This window comes from Scyliorhinus torazame, chromosome X (genome assembly GCF_047496885.1).
Source record: "Scyliorhinus torazame isolate Kashiwa2021f chromosome X, sScyTor2.1, whole genome shotgun sequence".
Classification (NCBI taxonomy): domain Eukaryota; kingdom Metazoa; phylum Chordata; class Chondrichthyes; order Carcharhiniformes; family Scyliorhinidae; genus Scyliorhinus; species Scyliorhinus torazame.
In genome coordinates, this window is record NC_092738.1 from 21,389,500 (window position 1) to 21,406,961 (window position 17,462).

Genomic DNA, 17,462 nt, shown 5'->3' on the forward strand with positions numbered 1-17,462 from the left:
GAAGGCTCTTCTAAGCTGAGTTGGCCCTCACTGCAGTGGCCACCTCCTCCCAAGCCGCAGCTGAGGTTTTTGGACCTCCTCCTGCCACCACGAGAATAGGCCACTTACTGGCAACCCCCGACTGCGCCAGGAAGGAGACCCAGCAACGTGTTGTCAACCTGCAGTCTTCTTCCCTTTGGGGGCCATTTCGCTGTTGCAGGAGTCCTGGGCTGCAGACATTGAAAAGGCCATGCGCGGGTGCAGTTTAAATACGGCGGCCACTGTGATGATCCGCTCAAGTCACGATGGGACGGGCAAATCACAGTCCACCCGCCCATGATAGACATGTTTCCTGTTGGTGCATATGTAATGAGGCAAGAAGTGTACAATCGCGCACGAGAACCCAACATTGTGGCCATCAGGAAAAACACTACCCCCCCACTACACAGCTCCGGGGTCCCATGTTCGATTCTGGCTTGGGTCACTGCCTGTGCGGAGTCTGCACGTTCTCTCCGTGTCTGCGTGGGTTTCCTCCGGGTGCTCCGGTTTCCTCCCACAGTCCAAAGATGTGCAGGTTAGGTGGATTGGCCGCGCTAAATTGCCCTTAGTGTCCAAAAAAGGTCAGGTGGGGTTAAGGGGACAGGTTGGAAGTGTGGGCTTAAATGGGGTGCTCTTTCCAAGAGCTGGTGCAGACTCAACGGGCCAAATGGCCTCCTTCTGCACTGTAAATTCTATGTGAATCTGTTCCATTGGATGACCACTAACTCACGAAAATACGCGGTGTATTAGTTTTGAATTCTTACCCCTTCAAGCAGATGCCATATCATAGAATTGACGGTGCAGAAGGAGGCCATTCGGCCCATCGAGTCTGCACCGGCTCTTGGAAAGAGCACCCTACCCAAGGGCACCTCCACCCTATCCCCATAACCCAGTAACCCCACCCAACACTAAGGGCAATTTTGGACACTAAGGGCAATTTATCATGCCCAATCCACCTAACCTGCACATCTTTGGACTGTGGGAGGAAACCGGAGCACCCGGAGGAAACCCACGCACACACGGGGAGGATGTGCAGACTCTGCACAGACAGTGACCCAAGCCGGAATCGAACCTGGGACCCTGGCGCTGTGACGTAACGTATATTCTGTGGTTCTACTGTTCTAGACAAGGTGAAACATTTCATGGTCCACATTCTCGTGTCCCTTCAGGAATTGTTAAAAAAACAGCAATCGAATCACCTCTTAACCCGCTCTTCCCCAGTGAGAACATTCCCAATTTATATAATTGCACCTCATAAACCAATCTCTTCTTCCTCTCAATCATTCCGGTGCTTTATTCTGCAATACCCTTCCTGCACTGTGGCGACCAGAAGTGTACATCGCATTCTAAGTACCGATGATTTATTAAGAAGCAATATTACCTCACTATTTTAGCTCAACATTGACCTTTGAAGACATCCCAATATCTGACTTGCTTTACTCACTGTCACAAGCAAAGGCCACAGACTATAGCTGAGGGACCTCAGTTGAAAAGCATCTTGCATGACAGTTTACCAAGACGATTAGAGTATGTCAAGTACAATTGAAGATCTACGGCAATTATATCGCAGACATTTCTTTCTTTATTGTTTGCTAAGTTTTATTTTCTTCACGTCACACTTACGTCACATACCCAGATCTGTGGCAAGCTTGCTCTGTAAGCAGCTGTATGAAGCAGATCAGGGTTCATCTTGATCCCCAATCTTGGTCACTTTTCGGGAATTGTTTGACCTCGATGTGGTAAACCACTGTGTTCTGATATTAGAGGTTGTACGGTAGAACCTGCACTACAGGTTCACCTGTGGCCCCTGCATGCTAGCTCCGCCCAGGAGGCGGGTTATAAATATGCGTGGCCTCCAGCTCGTAGCCATTTCGCCAGCTGCTGTGGGAGGCCACACATCTGATACTAATAAAGCCTCAGTTTGGATTCAACTTCATCTCCAGCCAAATTGATCGTGCCTCAATTTATTAGTATCAGATTCAGAAGATGGACCTCCGGATTAAACCAGATCGCCTGCAGCTGGATCCACACGCAAGCGACGCCAGAAAGGACTTCCAGCACTGGCGAGCTTGTTTTGAAGCGTATATCAACGTGGCACCGACCCCTGTTCCAGAGGCTCAGAAGATCCAGATATTGTACTCCAGACTCAGCTCCAAAGTCTTCCCGCTGATCCAGGATGCCCCCAATTACGCTGATGCCATGGCTCGACTCAAAGAAAATTATGAACAGAAGACGAACGCGCTCTTCGCCAGACACGCGCTCGCAACTCGTACTCAACTACCTGGTGAGTCAATCGAGGACTTCTGGAGGGCCCTGATCCCAGTAGTTCGTGACTGTGACTGCCAGGACGTTACAGCTAAGGAGCACTCAGATCTCCTTATGCGGGACGCTTTTGTGACTGGGATTGGGTCTGATATTATCAGGCAGCGGCTCCTAGAAGGGGCCACGCGCGACCTCGCTGAGACTAAAACACTAGCGCTCTCCATGACGGTCGCCCTGCGCAATGTCCAGTCCTACGCCCCCAACCGCGTGGCCCACTCCTCCTATGCTTCATGGGCCCCACAAGCAGCCGCCCCAGCGGGGGCGCAACCCACCCAAGACGCCTGCGCTACGTGCCAGCCGGCGATCCCCGGGGGGGCCCCGATGCTACTTTTGCAGCCAGTAAAAACACCCCCGCCAACGCTGCCCGGCCCGCGCTGCCCTTTGTAAGGCCTGCGGGAAGAAGGGCCACTTCGCTGCGGTGTGCCAGGCCCGCTCAGCGGCCGTGGTCACCCCCACCCCCCCCCACCCCCCCCACCCCCCCGGGCCACGGACAATGGGCGCTGCCATCCTCCTCTCTTCCCCAGGCCATGTGCGGCCAATGGGCACCGCCAACTTCTCCTCCGCACAACACGTGCGTTTCATGGGTGCCGCCATCTTGCTCCACCCCCGCAATGTGCGTTCCATGGGCGCCGCCATTTTCTAATCCCCAGGATCTCCGGGCGCCGCCATCTTGTCCACCCCGCAGCACATGGATACCAACGGCGTTTCAGGACCGCAACTCAACGGCCGCCTCACTACCCGACGATCAACCACGGCTTGCATCCATGGCAATCGACCAGTCCAGACCACACACTCTGACCAACGCATCCACCAGCGTGAAAGTCAACGACCATGTGACCTCCTGCCTACTGGACTCCGGGAGCACTGAGAGCTTTGTACACCCAAATACGGTAAGGCGCTGCTCCCTTAAGGTACACCCTACCAATCAAAAAATCTCCCTGGCCTCCGGATCCCATCGCGTAGCGATCCTGGGGTACTGCACGGTCACGCTCACAGTCCAAGGCGTAGAGTTCCACGGCTTTCGCCTCTACGTCCTCCCTAACCTCTGCGCTGCACTTATCCTCGGCCTGGACTTTCAGCGCAACCTCCAGAGCCTGACCCTTAAATTCGGCGGACCCTTACTACCCCTCACTGTGTGCGGCCTCGCGACCCTAAAGGTCGATCCTCCTTCCCTCTTTGCCATTCTAACTCCAGATTGCAAACCCGTCGCCACCAGGAGCAGACGGTACAGCACCCAGGATAAGGCCACCGTCATTAAAGCCCTTAATTCTATCTTCACTCTGTTCGGCTTCCCCGCCGACATCCACAGTGACAGGATGAGCTATGTCAGTTCCTGCTCAGCAGGGGTATCGCCTCCAGCAGAACGACGAGCTACAACCCCCGGGGAAACGGACAGGTAGAAAGGGAGAATGGGACGGTATGGAGGGCCGTCCAGCTGGCCCTACAGTCCAGAAATCTCCCGGCCTCCCGCTGGCAAGAAGTCCTCCCTGATGCACTACATTCCATTCGCTCATTACTCTGCACTGCCACTAACAGTACACTGCATGAACGTCTTTTTGCCTTCCCCAGGAAGTCTACATCTGGGGTATTGCTCCCAACTTGGCTCACAGCTCCGGGAACCGTGCTTCTCCGTAAACATATGCGACTCCACAAGGCGGATCCGTTGGTGAGAAGGGTGCACCTGCTCCACGCAAACCCACAGTACGCCTACGTGATGTTCCCCGACGGCTGCCAGGATACCATCTCCCTCAGGGACCTGGCACCAGCAGGTTTCACCCCCACACCACCCCGTCGCCCCTGGCGCCACCCTCCCCTCCCCCGCCCTCATCGCCCCCCCCAGGACCGTCCGTCCTCCCCCTGCCCACCCCTGTTGATGAAGAGGATTTTGGCATGCTCCCAGAGTCAACTTCGACCACGACAGCACCAACATCGCCAGCTCCACTTCGTCGATCCCAGAGGACGATCAAGGCTCCGGACCGGCTGAACCTCTGACCGGCCCACCGGATGACCAGAGACTTTTGTTTTTCACAGTTCTGTAAATATTAAAGATTGCGAATTGGATATAGTTATCCACCACCCCTGCTGGACTCAATTTTAACAGGGGGTGAATGTGGTAAACCACTGTGTTCTGATATTAGAGGTTGTATGGTAGAACCTGCACTACAGGTTCACCTGTGGCCCCTGCATGCTAGCTCCGCCCAGGAGGCAGGTTATAAATATGCGTGGCCTCCAGCTCGCAGCCATTTCGCCAGCTGCTGTGGGAGGCCACACATCTGATACTAATAAAGCCTCAGTTTGGATTCAACTTTGTCTCCAGTCAAATTGATCGTGCCTCACTCGACAAGGTGCGTTTGCAGAATGGCACAGCTGAGAGGCTCAAAGTAGTCACGCCTCTTGTCTCCTGCAAATGTCACATCACCTAATCTCTGCCACCTGATTTTCTTCTTCCAGCCTTCATTATCATGGTCACAGTTCACCAAATTAATTAAAAGGCCACTCAGGTAAAGACAGTTAATGTGATTAAGAAGCAGACCGGGTTTTCTGCGCAACACACTGAGATAAATGGTATGGCTCTTTTTCTGTCATCATTCCACCAAAGAGGAGCCCCCTTAGTAATGGAGAGGGATAGGTACGTGCAACAGGGCAAGGTTTACAATTGGGGGAAGGGTAAATACGATGTTGTCAGACAAGAATTGAAGTGCATAAGTTGGGAACATAGGCTGTCAGGGAAGGACACAAGTGAAATGTGGAACTTGTTCAAGGAACAGGTGCTACGTGTCCTTGATATGTATGTCCCTGTCAGGCAGGGAAGAGATGGTCGAGTGAGGGAACCATGGTTGACAAGAGAGGTTGAATGTCTTGTTAAGAGAAAAAAGGTGACTTATGTAAGGCTGAAGAAACAAGGTTCAGACAGGGCATTGGAGGGATACAAGATAGCCAGGAGGGAACTGAAGAAAGGGATTAGGAGAGCTAAGAGAGGGCATGAACAATCTTTGGCGGGTAGGATCAAGGAAAACCCCAAGGCCTTTTACACATATGTGAGAAATATGAGAATGACTAGAGCGAGGGTAGGTCCGATCAAGGATAGTAGCGGGAGATTGTGTATTGAGTCTGAAGAGGTAGGAGAGGTCTTGAATGAGTACTTTTCTTCTGTATTTAAAAATGAGAGGGGCGATATTGTTGGAGAGGACAGTGTGAAACAGATTGGTAAGCTCGAGGAAATACTTGTTAGGAAGGAAGATGTGTTGGGCATTTTGAAAAACTTGAGGATAGACAAGTCCCCCGGGCCTGACGGGATATATCCAAGGATTCTATGGGAAGCAAGAGATGAAATTGCAGAGCCGTTGGCAATGATCTTTTCGTCCTCACTGTCAACAGGGGTGGTACCAGGGGATTGGAGAGTGGCGAATGTCGTGCCCCTGTTCAAAAAAGGGACTAGGGATAACCCTGGGAATTACAGGCCAGTTAGTCTTACTTCGGTGGTAGGCAAAGTAATGGAAAGGGTACTGAAGGATAGGATTTCTGAGCATCTGGAAAGACACTGCTTGATTCGGGATAGTCAGCACGGATTTGTGAGGGGTAGGTCTTGCCTTACAAATCTTATTGAATTCTTTGAGGAGGTGACCAAGCATGTGGATGAAGGTAAAGCAGTGGATGTAGTGTACATGGATTTTAGTAAGGCATTTGATAAAGTTCCCCATGGTAGGCTTCTGCACAAAGTAAGGAGGCATGGGATAGTGGGAAATTTGGCCAGTTGGATAACGAACTGGCTAACCGACAGAAGTCAGAGAGTGGTGGTGGATGGCAAATATTCAGCCTGGATCCCCGTTACCAGTGGTGTACCGCAGGGATCAGTTCTGGGTCCTCTGCTGTTTGTGATTTTCATTAATGACTTGGATGAGGGAGTTGAAGGGTGGGTCAGTAAATTTGCAGACAATACGAAGATTGGTGGAGTTGTGGATAGTAAGGAGGGCTGTTGTCGGCTGCAAAGAGACATAGATAGGATGCAGAGCTGGGCTGAGAAGTGGCAGATGGAGTTTAACCCTGAAAAGTGTGAGGTTGTCCATTTTGGAAGGACAAATATGAATGCGGAATACAGGGTTAACGGTAGAGTTCTTGGCATTGTGGAGGAGCAGAGAGACCTTGGGGTCTATGTTCATACATCTTTGAAAGTTGCCACTCAAGTGGATAGAGCTGTGAAGAAGGCCTATGGTGTGCTCGCGTTCATTAACAGAGGGATTGAATTTAAGAGCCGTGAGGTGATGATGCAGCTGTACAAAACTTTGGTAAGGCCACATTTGGAGTACTGTGTACAGTTCTGGTCGCCTCATTTTAGGAAGGATGTGGAAGCTCTGGAAAAGGTGCAAAGAAGATTTACCAGGATGTTGCCTGGAATGGAGAGTAGGTCTTACGAGGAAAGGTTGAGGGTGCTAGGCCTTTTCTCATTAGAGCGGAGAAGGATGAGGGGCGACTTGATAGAGGTTTATAAGATGATCAGGGGAATAGATAGAGTAGACAGTCAGAGACTTTTTCCCCAGGTGGAACACACCATTACAAGGGGACATAAATTTAAGGTGAAAGGTGGAAGATATAGGAGGGATATCAGAGGTAGGTTCTTTACCCAGAGAGTAGTGGGGGCATGGAATGCACTGCCTGTGGAAGTAGTTGAGTCGGAAACATTAGGGACCTTCAAGCAGCTGTTGGATAGGTACATGGATTACGGGAAAATGATATAGTGTAGATTTATTTGTTCTTAAGGGCAGCACGGTAGCATTGTGGATAGCACAATTGCTTCACAGATCCATGGTCCCAGGTTCGATTCCGGCTTGGGTCATTGTCTGTGCGGAGTCTGCACGTCCTCCCCGTGTCTGCGTGGGTTTCCTCCGGGTGCTCCGGTTTCCTCCCACAGTCCAAAGATGTGCGGGTTAGGTGAATTGGCCAATGATAAATTGCCCTTAATGTCCAAATTGCCCTTGGTGTTGGGTGGAGGTGTTGAGTTTGGGTAGGGTGCTCTTTCTAAGAGCCGGTGCAGACTCAAAGGGCCAAATGGCCTCCTTCTGCACTGTAAATTCAATGATACTCTATGATTAATCTAGGACAAAGGTTCGGCACAACATCGTGGGCCGAAGGGCCTGTTCTGTGCTGTATTTTCTATGTTCTATGTTCTATGTTCTATGTTCAAATAGCAAAACAAAACAAAAAATAATGCATCTTACCCTGAACAATTGTACAATGCAAAATTCCTCCATGGAGACAAGAGCTTACATAAAAAGGTCAACTGACAAAGCTTCCACTTTTCTCGTCAGACATGGCCTTTTAGTAACATTTGGAGTTGCACTTTTGTTCCTCCAACATAATATAATCCGTCATTTCAGTTTTCGCGAGAGAGCATTAACCCTTTGCACTCTTCAGAAACAAAAGGAAGACCTTCCCTAATGAGAGAGGGGCAAGAGAGTCTGTTAAAAAGAAAGCCAGATTGGAAGTGAGTTGAAATGTACTGAGTCAAGTTTAGATAGGCAATTCTGAAGTGGGGTTCCATTGATGGCTTGGTGGGTCCCATCATGTGGTTTAATACTAAGTTATGGGGAGTAGAAGGTCCTGGTTTGGTATGGCAACAGTTGGAGCACCGCCTCTGGAGCCCCTGCATGGAAGTGAGGGAACAGCCAAGGTTCATGCTCCTGGTTGCTATTCCTGCTGGATTGTGCATTTGGACTGCTTTAATCTCCTCCCTCGCTCCATCCTTGAATCAAATACCTTGCCAACACTCACTGCTTGGTATCTGATGGACCTTTGTGTCTATTCAGAACCCTGGATATGCGTTATCCCTTCTTAGTTCCCAAATAACAGAGATTCCAGACAGCACTTTTTGGCAAAGTTATTTGAAACATTATTTGTCAGCTTTTTAGTGTCTACTGGTCAACTCAATTTCAGTACAAAATTTTAGAAAGTCCCAACTAGCCCTGCAGCAAGCTAGTCAGCTCGATTGTCTTTAGCAAATACAGTAGTTGAATTCAAAATACAATTATATTTCTTGGTAATTTCTTCAAATCAAGATGCACATACAAAAACGACAGTGATTTAAAACAAAAGAAAATGGCGATTTTGCAAAGCAAGCAGAATACGTCTCAGAAAATAGGTTAGCGATTCTGGAATGAATTTTCTCATCCCGACAACTGATCTTTTAAGGAGATTACTATCTTACAGTTTTGCCCTCTTTACAGCTGTGATTGGCTTTAACTAATTTATAATTCACTCAATTCGACCAAACTGCCTGTCCGTCAATTTAAGAGATAAATGATTTGGAGTAATTTTCCATAACATTGTCTGAGCAAAACACATTTCCCACCAGGACTTACCACCATGGACTGACTGGTCATTACCATGGAAACAGATCTGGGACCTCAACCCAGTTCTTTAACACAAAGGGTCTTTCTGATATTTGACCTTGCAGTCTCTAGCAGTTTACCACAACTTATGAACAGTTTAAGTCTTATCTGATTAATTCCCAGCTAGTCAGTTTCTCCTACTCTCATGGTTAATATGATTTAGTCAATTACTCTTAATGATTTCTCATTTAAACCTTTTATCTACCTCGTCTATAGCTAACCACAAAATCTGATTTCTATCAGTATCCCAAACAAAGAATGGTAAGGTACAGAAGAGACCACTGGCACACATTGTATACTCAGTATGGATTGCTGCCATGGAAAGGACTGAGGGAATATTGGTGCTGCATTTGTGCAGTCTAAACCCAATGCAGCAAAACTCGTTATATGTTCACGCCTAGTTGTGTGCTTTGCCAAAGATGAATGAAACATGTTTACCACCACAGGGATGCCAGCATGACTGGCAAAGTGTAGAGGACTGGCATTCTTGAAGTTGCTTAACTCTGTACACGCCTCCCGCTGCCTCAGGAAGGCAGACAGCATTGTCAGAGACCCCTCACAACCAGGCATTGCCTTCTTCCAGACCCTTCCACCAGGCCGAAGGTACAGAAGTCTGAAGACCCGCACATCCAGACATAGGTACAGCTTTTTCCCCACAGCTACAAGACTCCTCACCGACTCCCCCTCGGATTTTGATCTGTTCCCTGTAAGAACACTATTCACAACATCCTATGCTGCTCTTGCTCGTGTATTTTCTTTGTTTAGCCCCTTGTTCCGCACAGTAACCAATCACTATTTGTTGATGTACCATTGTCAATGTACTCTGTCGATTCTTCTTTTGCCTACTATGCATGTACTGTGTACATTCCCCTGGCCGCAGAAAAATACTTTTCACGGTACTTCGGTATATGTGACAATAAATACCAATCAATCAATCAATCAGTGATCTTTTTACTCAGGCCAGCCTCAAGCTTCCTTCACAATTGGCTAGTTAATGGCTGCAGTTTACTCCAAAAAAAAACAAATACCCTCAGGTCTATCTCTCTGGTAGGTGGGACCCACTCAAAGTCCCTGTTGTAGCCAGATCTAGCTTTCCACTGATAAAGGTTATGATTCCAGGGTCTTTTTTTTTAAGGCAGATAATTGAATTAACGAGCCTCTGTATAAATTGTTTTGGGCTAAAGCAGCTCTTATTGAATTAAATGTTCTCTGTTTTTAACCACAGTGCCTTTACTGAGTTAAATCCAGAAAAATCTTATTAAAGCCTATCAAATGCTCCTTCACTGTCCATTTATAATTTAAACACCAAAATACATTTGTATCACAATTATCTGCCCTTTAATGTGATTTGCATGGATTGCGATTTAAGACGGATTTTATTTCTTCAAAACAGAAAGAATTCTCTTTTTGAAACCTGACTGTGGACAGGGGGGGGTGGATCTATCGTGTGAGATTCCCCATCAAGCCTCCTAAAATTTGGCACAATGAGGTAATGGTTTAAAAAGTATTTAAAAAGCACACACAATATACTTAGAACATAGAACATAGAACATTACAGCGCAGTGCAGGCCCTTCGGCCCTCGATGTTGCGCCGACCTGTGAAACCACTCTAAAGCCCATCCACACTATTCCCTTATCGTCCATATGTCTATCCAATGACCATTTCAATGCCCTTAGTGTTGGCGAGTCCACTACTGTTGCAGGCAGGGCATTCCACGCCCTTACTACTCTCTAAGTAAAGAACCTACCTCTGACATCTGTCCTATATCTATCTCCCCTCAATTTAAAGCTATGTCCCCTCATGCTAGACATCACCATCCGAGGAAAAAGGCTCTCACTGTCCACCCTATCCAATCCTCTGATCATCTTGTAGGCATCAATTAAGTCACCTCTTAACCTTCTTCTCTCTAACGAAAACAGCCTCAAGTCATAGATTATCATAGAATTTCATAGAATTTACAGTGCAGAAGGAGGCCATTCGGCCCATCGAGTCTGCACCAGCTCTTGGAAAGAGCACCCGACCCAAGATCAACACCTCCACCCTATCCCCATAATCCAGTAACCCCACCCAACACTATGGGCAATTTTGGACACTAAGGGCAATTTATCATGGCCAATCCACCTAACCTGCACATCTTTGGGCTGTGGGAGGAAACCGGAGCACCCGGAGGAAACCCACGCACACACAGGGAGGATGTGCAGACTCCACACAGACAGTGACCCAAGCCGGAATTGAACCTGGGACCCTGGAGCTGTGAAGCAATTGTGCTAACCACTCTGCTACCGTGCTGCCCGTAGCCTTTCTTCAGAAGATCTTCCCTCCATACCAGGCCACATTCTGGTAAATCTCCTCTGCACCCTTTCCAATGCTTCCACATCCTTCCTATAATGCGGCGACCAGAATTGCACGCAATACTCCAAATGCGGCCGCACCAGAGTTTTGTACAGCTGCAACATGACCTCATGGCTCCGAAACTGAATCCCTCTACCAATAAAAGCTAATACACCGTACGCCTTCTTAACAACCCTCTCAACCTGGGTGGCAACTTTCAGGGATCTATGTACATGGACACCGAGATCCCTCTGCTCATCCACACTGCCAAGAATCTTACCATTAGCCCAGTACTCTGTCTTCCTGTTATTCCTTCCAAACTGAATCACCTCACACTTTTCTGCATTAAACTCCATTTGCCACCTCTCAGCCCAGTGCTGCAGCTTATCTATGTCCCTCTGTAACTTGTAACATCCTTCCGCACTGTCCACAACTCCACCGACTTTAGTGTCATCTGCAAATTTACTCACCCATCCTTCTACGCCCTCCTCCAGGTCATTTATAAAAATGACAAACAGCAGTGGCCCCAAAACAGATCCTTGTGGTACACCACTAGTAACTGGACTCCAGTCTGAACATTTCCCATCAACCACCACCCTTTGTCTTCTTCCAGCTAGCCAATTTCTGATCCAAACTGCCAAATCACCCTGAATCCCATGCCTCCGTATTTTCTGCAGTAGCCTACTGTGGGGAACCTTATCAAACGCTTTACTGAAATCCATATACACCACATCAACTGCTTTACCCTCATACACCTGTTTGGTCACCTTCTCAAAGAACTCAATAAGGTTTGTGAGGCACGACCTACCCTTCACAAAACCGTGTTGACTCTCTCTAATCAAATTATTCCTTTCCAGATGATTATACACCCTATCTCTTATAAACCTTTCCAAGATTTTGCCCACAACAGAAGTAAGGCTCACTGGTCTATAGTTACCGGGGTTATCTCTACTCCCCTTCTTGAACAAGGGGACAACATTTGCTATCCTCCAGTCTTCTGGCACTATTCCTGTAGGCAATGATGATTTAAAGATCAAGGCCAAAGGCTCAGCAATCTCCTCCCTAGCTTCCCAGAGAATCCTAGGATAAATCCCATCCGGCCCAGGGGACTTATCTATTTTCACCCTTTCCAGAATTGTTAACACATCCTCCTTATGAACCTCAAGCCCATCTAGTCTAGTAGCCTGAATCTCAGTATTCTCCTCGACAACATTGTCTTTTTCCTGTGTGAATACTGATGAAAGATATTCATTTAGCACCTCTCCTATCTCCTCGGACTCCAAGCACAACTTCCCACTACTGTCCTTGACTGGCCCTACTCTTACCCTAGTCATTCATTTATTCCTGACATATCTACAGAAAGCTTTAGGGTTATCCTTGATCCTACCTGCCAAAGACTTCTCAAGTCCCCTCCTGGCTCTTCTTAGCTCTCTCTTTAGGTCCTTCCTAGTTAACTTGTAACTCTCGTGCGCCCTAACTGAACCTTCATGTCTCATCTTTACAGAAGCCTCCTTCTTCATCTTGACAAGTGTTTTGACTGCTTTAGTAAACCACGGTTCCCTTGCTCGACCACTTCCTCCCTGCCTGACAGGTACATACTTATCAAGGACACGCAGTAGCTGTTCCTTGAACAAGCTCCACATTTCCATTGTTCCCATCCCCTACAGTTTTCCTCTCCATCCGATGCATCCTAAGTCTTGCCTCATCGCATCATAATTGCCTTTCCCCCAGATATAACTCTTGCCCTGCGGTATATACCTATCCCTTTCCATCACTCAAGTAAACTTAATCGAATTGTGGTCACTATCATCAAAGTGCTCACCTACCTCCAAATCTAACACCTGTTCTGGTTCATTACCCAGTATCAAATCCAATATGGCCTCGCCTCTCGTTGGCCTATCTACATACTGTGTCAGGAAACCCTCCTGCACACATTGGACAAAAACAGACCCATCTAAGGTACTCGAACTATAGCGTTTCCAGTCAATATTTGGAAAGTTAAAGTCCCCCATAACCACTACCCTGTTGCTTTCGCTCCTATCCAGAATCATCTTTGCAATCCTTTCCTCTACATCTCTGGAACTTTTCGGAGGCCTATAGAAAACCCCTACAGGGTGACCTCTCGTTTCCTGTTTCTAACCTCAGCCCATACTACCTCAATGGACGAGTCCTCATCAAACATCCTTTCTGCCACCATAATACTGTCCTTGACTAACAATGCCACCTCACCCCCTCTTTTACCACCTTCCCTGAGCTCACTGAAATCTCTAAACCCCGGCACCTGCAACAACCATTCCTGTCCCTGCTCTATCCATGTCTCCGAAATGCCACAACATCGAAGTCCCAGGTACCAACCCATGCCGCAAGTTCACCCACCTTATTCCGGATGCTCCTGGCATTGAAGAAGACATACTTTAAACCACCTTCCTGCCTGCCGGTACACTCCTGCAACTTTGAAACCATACTCATGACCTCACTACTCTCAACCTCCTGTATACTGGAGCTATTCAGGTTCCCAAGCCCCTGCTGAACTATTTAAACCCTCCCGAAGTGCCTTAGCAAATTTCCCCCCCAGGATATTGGTACCCCTCTGGTCCAGGTGTAGACCATCCCGTTTGTCGAGGTCCCACCGACCCCAGAATGAGCCCCAATAATCCAGGTATCTGAAACCCTCCCTCCTGCACCATCCCTGTAGCCACGCGTTCAACTCCTCTCTTTCCCTTTCCTCATCTCGCTGTCACGTGGCACGGGTAACAACCCAGAGATAATAACTCTGTTTGTCCTAGATCTAAGTTTCCACCCTAGCTCCCTGAATTCCTGCCTTACATCCCTATCCCTTTTCCTAGCTGTGTCGTTGGTACCTATGTGGACCACGACTTGGGGCTGCTCCCCCTCCCCTTTAAGGATCGCAAAAACACGATCCGAGACATCACGCACCCTGGCACCTGGGAGGCAACACACCAACCGCGAGTCTCTCTCGTTCCCACAGAATCTCCTATCTATCCCCCTAACTATGGAGTCTCCAATGACTAATGCTCTACTCCTCTTCCCCCTTCCCTTCTGAGCAACACGGACAGACTCTGTGCCAGAGACCTGTACCCCATGGCTTACCCCTGGTAAGTCCCCTCCCCCCAACAGTATCCAAAGTGGTATACTTGTTACTAAGGGGAACGACCACAGGGGATCCCTGTACTGACTGCTTCCTCCCAGCCCCTCTCACTGTCACCAATCTATCTTTATTCTTCGAATAACTACATCCCTGAAGCTTCTATCTATGACCACCTCTGCCTCCTGAATCATCCAAAGTTCATCCAGCTCCAGCTCAAGTTCCCTAACGCGGTTTCTGAGGAGCTGGAGATGGGTGCACTTCCCACAGATGAAATCAGCAGGGACACTGACGGCGTCCCTCACCTCAAACATTCTGCAGGAGGAACACAGCACTACCTACCCTGCCATCCCCTCTAGATAAAAAAAGAAAAAGAAAGACAGAGCTTACCTGTTATTCACTCCCGTTCTCAGCAAGCACTCACTCAGCAACCGTTGCACCCCGCACGATAACACCTGAGGGAAAAGAAAAGAAAAACTACTTACCAGTCACCAGCCAGTCCCTTACCTGCAGGCTGTGACATCACGGTTCAACTTCTTTCGACTTCTACCTGCCCTCGAGCCTCCCTCTTGATCTTTACAGCGGTTGGGTTTTTTTGGGTTCGAGGAGGGGGTAGGGAGGGAAACACTGAAGAAGTGTTTCGGGTTTAAGTGCCACTTGACAACAGCTCCTCCACAAACCATCTTCAAGTTAGGGTGAGCACACGGACGTTTGCAAATTTCCCCCGCAACAGCCAATCAGCAGCTCCGCTCTACTGCCCTCTGCTGAATTAAGCACTGTGACAGCGGTTGGGTGGATGAGCAAAGCAGATTATGTTGCGCAATGTGGGACTTCGCTCAGGGAAGAGCAATGTCTGAAGCAGTGCGACTTCCACAGCGCAGATGAAAGGGAAGAATAATCTTCTATCTCCCAAACAACTCTGAAATTAATAAATCAGGTGCAAAATAAACTATTCATCAAAGTCTGAAGTGTAAAATAATTCCCATGTTGCCGTTTTAATTACTGCCTGGGGGACGTGGGTATGGAAAGAGACAAGTGTCATGACGCCTTTGAGAGGAGTCAAGGGTCACATTGGCATCGAGTCATTGGGTGGAATTTTCCATTCTCAAGACGAGGGCCAGATTTTTACATTGCTCAGGTGGGCACACACCCAACCCGGAAGCGCATGAAATCGCGCAAGACATCGGGTGTGTATCCCGATGTCATCGTCCACTCGCAGGGTATTTCGATTGGGAAGCAATTGAGCTCATTAACGGGGCCAATTGAATGAAATTTAAAGTTGCCTCATCTGCTTTTACAGTTGGCGGATGGACCAGTTAGCTAGACGGCCTTTACTTTTTAGCTGCAACCTCAATCCAGGGCAGGATGAACTGTCCGGGTTGAAATAAAATTTAAAACGTTTGGCGGGATTCTCTGATCCGAGGCTAAGTGTTGACGCCGCCGTAAACCCCGTCGCGTTTCTCGGCGGTGTCAACATGCTCTCAGACGCAGCGATTCTGACCCCTGCAGGGGGCCAGCATGGCACTGAAACAACCCACGCCGCTACAGCTGCCGATACTGGCGTCAGATGGGTGCCACGGGTCTGTGCGTGCGCAGCGGGACCGGTGCCAACGCGCGCCCGCCCCAACGCAACATGGCGTAGGGCTACAGGGGCCGGCGCGGAACAAAAGAGACCCGCAGCCCGAGAGGCCGGCCCGCCGATTGGTAGGCCCCGATCGCGGGCCAGGCCACAGCGGAGGCCCCCGGGGTCGGACCCCTCTCCCCCCCCCCCCCCCCACCAGGCCGCCCCCGGATGCATGATCGCCGAGGTCCCACCGGGTAAGATCACACGTGAACGCCGCCGGCGGGACTTGGATTTTTTGTGCGGCCGCTCGGCCCATCCTGTGCGGAGAATCGGCGGATCGGCGTCGCGCGATTCGCGCCCGTCCCGGCGATTCTCCGGGCCGGCCTGGGCTGAGAGAATCCTGCCCGTTGTCTGGGGACTGAGGTTTGTTTTTGATTGTGCTGCCGAGATACTCATTGCAACATTTCTCCATTGCAATTTATTTTTTACAGGTCAGCAGATCCCTGAGACAGTTCCGCATCAGCTGCCCCTTTGAGGGGGCACATGAGAAATGTCCACACCCTCCATTTTCTCCACACCCGCCATCGTCACGCCTTCCTTGGTAGCCAGTTGTGTCTATTCTAAATCGGAAGCAATCCCAGGTGTCTGGTGTGGTAACTATTTTGCTTACGGTTTAAACCTATAGGATGTTGTTTGGGGAAGTTTAGGAAAATAGAGGGGTTTGGAATTGAATTTAAAGATATTGTGGATAGCCATTTTTGTAGTTAAGTTTATTTTTAGTTGTGTTTTACTGTTTAATAAACATTCAGCTTGTTTAAAATCATGACAAAAGAGTCCGGACTTCCTTCTCTGATGATCACATCTTTCCTCACATTTTTCCAAATTGCAAAACACAGTTGAGAGCGGGCATTCCAAAGTTCCCTTCTGGGTTTTGGAATACCCTAGCATTTAACATCTGCTAGTGATTATCCTGATGCTGTTGCACTGAAGTCTGTGGATTGCGGATGGAGCAAGTATTTGTCGCGACCAGCTTATTTTATGACTTTGAGTTTTTGGGAGAAAGAGGACGTCCCAGAGGGTTCAAGGGCAGAATCTATTTGGCTGGTGCGAAGGAACAAAAAGGCTGCAATTACATTGTTGAGGTCGTCTATGGACTGCCAACTAGTGAGAGGGATATAAAAGAACAATCTACAGGGAAATTACAGAGAGACGCAAACATTATGGAGCAATTATAATGAGGGACTTTAATTATCCAATTGTAGACTGGGACAGTGGCAGTGTGAAGGATGGAGAGGGGAAACATTTCCTAGATTGTGTTCAGGAATGTTTTCCTCAGCAGTGTGTGTCCAACAAGAAAGGATGCACTGCTGGACCTGGTTCTTGGAACTGAGGTGGGCCAGGTAGATCGAGTGTCAGTGGGGGAGCATTCAGGAGATAGTGATCATTATATCATAAGGTTTAGAGTGATGATATTAAATGAAAATAGGCAATCTGGAGTAAGAATAATTAACTGGGGGGGGGCGACTTCAACGGGGCAAGAAGGGAGCTGGGCCGGTTAGACTGGAATAAAAGGTTGGTGGGAAAAACTGTAGCTGAACAATGGGCTACCTTCAACACAGAAATGGTTCGGGCACAGTTAAGGTGTATTCCCCTAAAAGGGAAAGGTAGGGCAAACAGATCCAGAGCTCCCTGGATGAAAAAAGAGATAGAAATTCAGATAAGGAAGGAGAAGTG